Source organism: Pteropus alecto, unplaced genomic scaffold (assembly GCF_000325575.1).
Source record: "Pteropus alecto unplaced genomic scaffold, ASM32557v1 scaffold239, whole genome shotgun sequence".
Taxonomy (NCBI): Eukaryota; Metazoa; Chordata; class Mammalia; order Chiroptera; family Pteropodidae; genus Pteropus; species Pteropus alecto.
Genome location: NW_006494613.1, coordinates 2,590,477 through 2,599,957, shown reverse-complemented (window position 1 = coordinate 2,599,957; position 9,481 = coordinate 2,590,477). Strand labels below are relative to the sequence as shown.

At 33.4% G+C, this 9,481-nt stretch overlaps 1 protein-coding gene across 6 annotated transcripts in view; it reads left to right on the top strand.

Annotated features, from left to right (window-relative positions):
* Nucleotides 1–3,632: 3,632 nt before the first annotated feature.
* Nucleotides 3,633–9,481, top strand: part of USP25 (ubiquitin specific peptidase 25) — a 91,410-nt gene continuing 85,561 nt past the window's right edge. For 3 of the 6 annotated variants that reach the window (XM_025042466.1, XM_025042465.1, XM_025042464.1), the window contains exons 1-2: nucleotides 3,633–3,707; nucleotides 6,798–6,945. The gene's annotated coding sequence lies outside the window, so the exon portion shown is untranslated. Of the gene's footprint in view, nucleotides 3,708–6,797; nucleotides 6,946–9,481 lie in introns of those variants that run through there. The other 3 variants (XM_025042463.1, XM_025042469.1, XM_025042467.1) reach the window with 2 other exon arrangements.

Genomic DNA, 9,481 nt, shown 5'->3' with positions numbered 1-9,481 from the left:
GCTTGCATGCTGTCTGCTAATATGTCATTGGTCAAAGCATGTCATATGACCAAGCTCATCATCAATGCAGCAGGGAAATATAGCCTGTGTCTAGTGGGAGAAAGTGAATAATGGCCAAAGGTGTGGTTACAGAAATGTGAGAAGAATTGAGAGTCTAACATAGGCTCTATAATCTTTTCTAGGCTTTATATTCATGTATGTTTTACCTTGCAGTCATTAATATGTATATATATTATTTCTCATTCCACCACTTTAGCTTAATGTGGTTTTGTAAAGGTAACTTCTATATAGATTACATTATTCACTATTTAAAAATATACAGTTGTTTGCATGACTCAGACTGCTTCTGGGCCCATCTGTATCAAAATCATTTGAGATGCTTATTAATAATGCAGATCTTAGCTTTAACCCAAATTCCCCTGGAATCACAGTCTCAGGGGGTGGGGCCTGGGAATCTTTATTATTCGCAGACTCATCAAGTCATTCTCTGCACACTGAAGTTGAGAATCTCTTCCTTAGTGGAAGGACATTTTCATTGTTTCCAGTTTTCCAGAATTATAAATAATAGCCAGCAACATTTGTACAAATGACTAATTGTGTGTGTGTTTGGCGGGGGGGCGGGGAGAGCGTATTTAATTGTCTTTCCCTGATCCACAATTTATTAGTTTGCCGTTGAGGAAAATAATATTTGGTGTAAAGAATGAAGTTTGGAGTGTCGGCGATTATGAGATTACAAACAAGCTTATAAAATCTTTTTAAGTATTTTATGTTCACTAAAATAAGAGATATCTAAAGATAAGGAGAATTTCTGTAATATTTTTATATATCTTTAATTTGTAATGTTGGGTATACTGTAACTTAGTTATCGTTCTATTGCTAGTTATTGGTAATTTTTTTAAATGAAAGTAGAGAAGTTGACAAGTTTAACGAGAATTTTATTTTTCTCATAATTCAACTTTGTAAATTTGGCAATTTGACTCTTTGATTCAACAATTTCGATTCTTCCTGGCATTTTATAAACCTTGTTTATGTGCTTTATTATGTGTTTTATTGTAAGATAATTTTGGTTATCTTGGCTCTTTTTATGAGTTTTATGGAAATGAAAATTCATTGATGGCATTGCAAATACTGCAAATGTCTGTCCAATATACGTTTTTTTTCTTTTCTCTTACAAACAACCCTGATTTCATTTTCAGAGCAGCTTTTTGCCTCGCTGAAAAGTAATTTCCCAATATCCTTTGCAACTATGAGTGGCCATGCGACTCTATTTTGATCAGTGAGGCTTTAAGTGGAAGATATTAGATGAGGTTTTTTAAACGAGGCACAATCATTTTGCAAACTTTTGTCATTTGTCTTTACCTTTATACTACCTATCACTTGGACAGGATGCTGGAGGAGGAGACATGGAAGTGATAGACATTTGATGACTGTCACATATAAGAATGTTTAGTGGAAAGACAGAAGGAGCTTAGATCTTTGATATCATGTGGAATGGTCCTTATCAGATCTGAACTGCCCACTTCCAGTCTACTTATATTAGGAAAAGAAGATACTGCAGTATGATGAAGCTACTATTTAGATGGGACTCTGTTGCATGTAGCTGACTATAATTTCTAACTTATACATGTTGTTTCTGTAAAAGATATTTATCTCAAACTTTCAAATTTATTTTTTTATTTTGAAATTTGTTAAGGACTCTTCATCTCTGGATGTGTATACATTATTCATATTTAAATTATCAAATATGTTTTGAAATGTACATTATACAATTCTAACATCAACAAATCTGTATTCAGAACATTTTAAAACTTTCTATTTTGAAGTAATTTCAAATTTAAAGTTGCAAGATTAGTGTAAAGAACTTTCATAAATTATTTTTTTCTGAACCATTTGAGAGTGAGTTGCATGCCCCTTTGCCACTTAAATACTCCAGGTGTATTCCTAAGGAAAAAATATATTTTTATACAACTATAATGTAATTATCAAATTCAAGACTGTAATATTAATACAATATTGTTGCTAAGCAGTCCATATTCATATTTCTCCAATCATCCCAATAATATCCTGTATAGAGTTTAGTATCTGATCGCCCATATTACATTTGGTTGCCCCGCCTTTTTGGTCTCCTTTAATCTGGAAACTTATCCTTTGTCTTTGATGATACAGACATTTTGAAGATGACAGAATAGTTATTTTGCAAAATGTCCCTCGGTTTGTATTTGTCTGATGGTTCCTCAAGATTAGATTCAGTTTTATGCAAATTATGGCAGGAATACCACAGGTGATATCGTCTTCTTGGTGCATCACACATCAGGAGGCGTACACTGTCGTTTTATCCCACTTCTGGTAATACTAACTTTGATCACTTGGTTGAGGTCGTATCTGTCAGGTTTCTTCGTTACAGTTACTGTTACTCTTTCTCCCTTTATAATTTCTAGAAAGAGAGTTTGAAACTATGTAACTATCCTGTTCTTAACCAAACTTTGACCTAATAGTTTTATCATCCATTGACGATTCTTGACTGAATTATTACTGAGATGAATGTAAAACATTTTCAAGAAAGATTTCATCTGATCCTTTTATTCTAGGGACATCTTGATTTTCATATCATATCCACTGAGCTGTCTTTATTTCATGGGTCTTGGGAACTTGTTTTAAGAAATACAGCGGCGTAGGGAGGAATATGGCTCTTAACTAGAGAAGTTCAGGGAGGGATTTGATAAGAGGATCCTATCTACATCTTTTTCTCTCCAATAGAGTATAATAGCTTACTATATGGACCAGTGCGGTATTAACAGATTTGAAACAAATGGGGGCAAATGATCAATTCTGTTTAGGATCCTTTTTGACAGTTTGGAAAATGAGAAAATTCTTTTTTCCTTGAATAGATCTTAGGATCTCCATGATATAATAGACCTAGTGCATCTCCTGCCAAAAGCATGTGTTTTTTTCAAACATCTCAAGTACTTGGATGCTGGCTGACCCTAAGGACAGAGAGAGATTACCAAAGCTATGTTATTTTAGTCAGTGGTCCCATGTACTAGCCAGCAGTCCCCAACCTTTTGACACCAGAGACTGGTGCTCTTATGAGAACCTAATGCCTGATGATCTGAGGTGGAGCTGAGGTGGTGATGCTAGCTCTGGGGCATGGCTGCAGAAAGAGATGAAGCTTTGCTTGTTTGCCTGCCGCTCACCTTCTGCTGTGTGACCTAGTTCCTAACAGGCCACAGACCAGTACCAGTCCACGGCTTGGGGGTTGGGGACCCCTGCCCTAGTAGAAGTAGCCCAATGAATACCTATTTACCTTAGTTCTTTTTAGGCTTAGCCATCATGCAAATCACTCCTTTTCTTCTGGGGAGGCATAACTGAGGTGGTAAAGAATGGACCAGAAACTGTTAATTCAATAAAACTTCTTGGAGAGTAATATAAAAGCTCTCTTTTGGAAACATGAGAATAAAATAAGGGCTCCCTAGAGCATGGTTCATTCTTCCTAAAAGAATGAAATTTGTTCAGTCTCTCTCAAGTTCTTTTTTTCTTTTTCACTCTAGTTTGCATTTTTTTAAACCCAAAGGTCATTTATATTTTCAGATTTTAGAGTGTAATGATTTTGGTTTTTCCCCCTCCTCTAGCACCAGCAGACGTTTTTGAATCAGCTGAGAGAAATTACTGGGATAAATGATGCCCAGATACTACAGCAAGCCTTGAAGGTATGACCTCTGTTTTATGACATAGTTTGTGTTACACCCTCATTTCTACTGCTTACCATATTAAAAAATTTAGTTTTTTAGTTATACCATGTGGTAGTAGTAGAGATATAAGAAAGAACTTTTATAAAGTAAGAGCCTTACTTAACATACTGCAACATTGAGCATGTTAGCTTTCAGCAACTTAATGTTCCAAGATACTTTGGAGCAACATAATCTCTCTATGTATGAAACCCTTTTCATGCAAAATGGAGGAGTGTAAATACAACTGTTGTTGGCTGGTTTTACTAAAGAGCCATGTTTTTAGAGTTTCAGTAAGGAGTGGAGAGAGGGGTGGGATAAAGAGGAGGTAGAAGAGGAGGAAGAAGTAGAGAATTAATAGACGACCAAAAGCTTACATTTTTTCCTTCCATGAAGGAGAAATATAAATGGCTAACATTCAACTTATTGCACTTTTAGAATATTCAACATCAAACTGTTTAGTATATGCAACAAATAAAATGCATCATTTTGGTTGTATTTTATTAAGTACCCTCATTTTCACAAAGAGGTACCCAGATAAGTCAGGTCACGTGGATGTGCACATTGAAAAGGATCAAATGAGTGAAAGATGTTCAAGAACTAGAACTCCATTTTAAGCTTATTTATATATTGCTACTAGAGGCTTATAGCAATATAGCATTTGTGCCACTATAGACCTACACACAGCTTCAATCCTGTGGCACCTGCTGCATGAGGCAAAATTAATTATGCAATTTTTGATTCTGAGCCCAAAGTTCTTCACTTGTTTCTAGAAATAATTTATTTCTTAGATAAGTTAATAACTAGCACTTACTAAGCTTTTATAGTACCAGCTCTATTCTAAATACTTTTATGTGGCTAACTCATCCTCTTAATAACTCCCTGAGGTAAGTATTATTTTATCCTTTTTCAAAAGATAAGGGAACATAGGTTGAAGTGACTTGCTCAGGATCACAGCTAGTATGTGGGAAGAGCTTGGAATAGAAACCAAGCAGCCTGATTCCAGGATGACACGCTTAATTTCTGCTTTTGCTAGCTTTGCTTTAGCCTTTCTTCCCATTAGAAAAATGATGAAACAATATTGTTCAGAGCATTACTGCAGAGTTTACGAAGCCAATGTAAATATTTAGAACGGACGCAAAGTATCGTACATCAACTTTTATGACTATTGACATTTAGATGATTGCCAGTTTTTCTTTATTTTGATAAATATGACTAAATCACCCCATGTGTATTTTCAGAAAGTGTCTTTCCCATTCTATGTCACTGAGTATGAGGCTATACCCATTATGTTGTCAGGGCAAATTTAAGGAATTCATTTTTTTAAATTTTTTTTTTTTTAATGAGAAACATGTAGAATATGTTTAAATAAGAATAAAGAATTAATCTAATTAATTATTTCCCACATTTTCTTTGAGATAAGTTGTATAACTATAGAGTGTGTGTGTGTGTGTATGTGTGTTTAAACTTTTGTTACAGTTACCAGTAGCTGGGGTCGGGGTGGAGGGACACAGTGTGCTTAGACCTTAACTGTTGCCCAATATGAATTTGTGAGATGTTTAATGAGTAGACTCTGTCAGTTATATACTGACAAGAAGTCTGCATCTTGGAGCTACATGATATTGACTTTAGCACTTTTATTTCTAGTCTTTCAAAGTAAGTGACCTTCAGTTTGTGTAAATCCTGTTGCATTCAGTTTATTATTATATGAGGTAGCATGTGAAAAGCACTTAGCGCATTTCCTGGCACATAGTAAGTGCTGAATAATGTTAACCCTTGTTATTGTAAATTCTTTCACAACTGAATTTCTTATCACACTATAGAATACGATATACCCATATTTTGGATGAATTATTTAAGAATCCTGTAATAATTGTGACAGATAAGAAAATTTAAAGCAGTGGTGCTTTTCAAACTACTCTCTTACTTTTCTCTGTCCTCACCCACTAATAGAATTGGAGTTAGGGTGGGTTGGAAACTTTATTCTTCCAGTTGTTCAGGACTCATATCTTGGTATCATCCTGATCTTTCTTCTTCTGTCACTCCCTCACATTTAATATGATAGCAAATAATATTGGACTCTGTTTATGCCCTTTCTCTTCTATAGTCTGTTCTCAACACACAGCCAGAATCATCCTTTTTAAATGTAAATCATGCCATGTCATTTCCGTCCAAAACCTTCCAATGGCTTCCTATTACACTTTGCATGTATACTAAAGTTCTTATGGCCTACACAGTCATAAGTGTTCTTCTGTTACAAAGATAACTTCATTATTCACATCTGGATTTCCTAATGTTTCAATTAGCTGTCATAGAGCTAGCGTTACATTTATTGTTAAGTGTATAGAGAATATAGAGATATAATTGGACAAGTTTCATTTCATTGTTTCAGAAATTTTTAAGTTTTCTAACATCTGCTTTCCTCTAAATTAAGTTTAGAATAAAGTTGTGTCCAGATATACTTTTAATGAGAACTACATAAAATTTATATAGTATTTATAATTCGGATAGGATTGTCATCTTGTCAGTATTGAGTATTTCTGTCTGGGGGTTCTGTGTGTCTTTTCATACTATCAAACTTCAGAACATTTTATCATTTTCTTCCTATATGCCTTTGACATTTGCTTAAGTTAGTCTGTAGGTATGTATTCCACATCCATATTAAAGGGAATATCTTTTAGTGTCTTTACTTGCGTAAGTACTATTATATTCATTTTTACCCTTTTATATGGCAAGTTCCAGAAAACATTTTTTGTTTGTTCATTTATTTAGAAGTATAATTTGTGATTGACTTTTATTAAGCAGATATGAAAGCCATGGAAAACTAAGAAGTTAAATATAGAATTGATTTTTACATTCTATTAGTAATTTTAATAGAAAAAGGAATTACTATTGACATATATACTTTGTTCACAATAAATTTACATTGTAAAATTAGAATCAAGGGATAGTTTAAAACTGAAAATGATTTTTGCTTTTAAGTGTAGTTGTTACAAAGAAAATTACATAAATCATGTGAGAATGTATAGAAATATTTAAAAATATTTTATGTTCTGTTCTTGATATTTGAAGGATAGTAATGGAAACTTGGAATTAGCAGTGGCTTTCCTTACCGCGAAGAACGCCAAGACCCCTCAGCAGCAGGAAGAAACAACAAACTACCAAACTGCGCTTCCTGGCAACGACAGATACATCAGTGTGGGCAGCCAAGCAGACACAAGTAAGTTTACTTCTCTTTCTTAATATTTTAGTAAGAACATGATAAAAATTTTCCTTGAGAACATGTTTATTTTGTTTAAGCAGAGGTGCAGGACAATAAAAGAACTGCTTTAAACTTGGTTCTTTTTAGTGTAGTTGAAAGGAGCACATGTTTTTATTAGCCATGTTATATTTTTTTGCCAGTTTAGAAGTAAAAGCTTATATTTAAGTTATATATCCTTTCATAGAGCATTTCATATAGTATTTGTTGTTTTGAAATAGGGAATAGCTATAGGTGTTACTCATTACAGATGAAAGAAATAAAAATTTCTAGAATTTTAAATGGGCACAGTTATTTGTTTTATGGATTTTAAATGTTGGTAGAGGCCTTAATATTACTTTTTAAGGTAAAATATTCTAATTACTGATAGGTTTATCATTTAATACAACTTCCTTTCCCTCAATCCCCACACCTTCCCCAAATAAAGATTTTGAAAAAAGTTTTATTACCATGTAACAAAATAAATAAACACACATATGCACACACATATACATACATATAGATGGAAAAATTTACGTGGGATTTTAATTTTTGTTCATAATATGAGCACTTTATCCTTATATAGCACTAAGTTTTTAAAAGTATGGTCAATTACTTTCATATTTCATTATGATATAATAAAGACTATAAAATGTAGGTGTTTTTATGCATTCCGGATTTGAGAAGTTTGATTACTAACTTGTATTTGAAGAGAATATTTGATTTTGTTTATAGACTTTCTCAAAATTAGGAAACAATCAGGAAGAACCCATTTACATAGATGTTTACAGCTAGTGATTGGCATTAAACACTGATTAATGTTTGTTAATAAAATATTTTCATTTCAAATTTTCAGGGTAATCTTAATATTTTTGCTTCACAAATGACCTTATGTCAGCCAATGCTGGAATACTTCTTTCTCACATAGGTAATAGGTAATGGGAGAAGTTTTATATGTGTGAGACGGACCAATTGCAAACTGTGCTTTGGCCCCTGTCTCTATCTCTACCTTCATTTTCTACTGTTTTCATCCTCTTACTTTACACTGCGATAAAACGGCAGGGCTTGAAGTTCTCATCCACCCAATGCTATTTCATTTTTTTTTGTCTGTACACTTCCTGTTCCTTCTCTTTGGAATCCCCTCTAACCTTCACCTCCAGCCTAATTTCTTCTAGTTTAAGATTTAGCTCAGGATTTGCTGGCTCTGGAATGTTTCCTCTGTCTCTAGGTTGGATGCTTCTCTAGCACCCACAGCATACTTTTGTCTTAGCGAGTACAGTGTTATTCTGAAATTATTTGCTTGTGCCTTTCTTGCTTACCAAACAGGAAACTTAATGAGACAAGAGACCATTGATGTTCCTACAATCAGGCTAGAATGTCATAGTTTCTCAACAAGTTTGTCAAATTATTTTTGATAATATATATTTAAAAAGCTGTTGCAAAACCAATGAAAGGGAATGAGCTTGTTGCAAGAAAAAGAAAAATGAAGTGGTAAAAACGTGGAAAAAGAGAAGTGGTATAAATAGAAGAGGAATTAGTATATGAGAATAACATCTCATATCTTTTAAGGTTCTGAGACTTGGGGAAAATGAAACTAGTTAGGTGGAAGAAAGGAAAAATAGAATGATTTTGATTGAAGGCAGCTGGTGAAAGTGAAGGAAATAGGAAGTTGATTAAACACGGTTCAGTGTTTTAGCTGAAAAGATGAAAAGATTTTAGAATGATAGCTGTAAATTCTTAATATAGATGATAGGCTTTGTGATATGCGGTGGAGAATTAGGATTTTAAGACTGTTGGGAACAAAAGAAAATGTCTTATTTGCCTTGTGAAAGTCAGAAAATACTGTTTAAGCCAGGTGTTAACACCTGTTCAAGATTTTTGACGATAGTGAACAGAGAGATTTAAATAGGTGCTCTGAGGGAGAAGGCAACCTGATTTCAGAAGATGTGTCCCATTTGCTCATAATTACATTTCTTTTTGCATGTATGCATGTGCTGCTCTTGAAAAATATCCACTAAGTAATTTTATATTTCACTTGAAAGAAATGGTAGAGAAATGGGGTTCCTGGTTTTATCTAAACTGATTGTCTATTGTATTAAGCAAATTGCTTGCTGTTGTGGTTTCTTTATCGATAAAATGTGCTATCCTTCTAACCATATGCTAATTCATATGTAATAATTCAATAATTTGGATAGTGTATCCATAAAGTTGGTTTGAGATTAGTGAGAAAAAAACTGTTGTTGAAATATAATGTGATGATTGTATTATTAATAATATTAGTATCAAACTGAGAAAAATAGCTAATGAGATAACAGTAATTCTTTTCCATTTAACAAATTTGTACCATATTTTCTAAAGTTCTAACTATGGCTGCCTTTTAGAAATAGTCTTGATTCAGCATTTAAATTCCATAGTGTCATAATAATGTTACATGGTTTAAAACCTAGAAAGCGAGATGTCATGCATTCAGCAGATTCTTTAAATAACTATGCTATTATTGCTGAGAAAAAAATTTTTT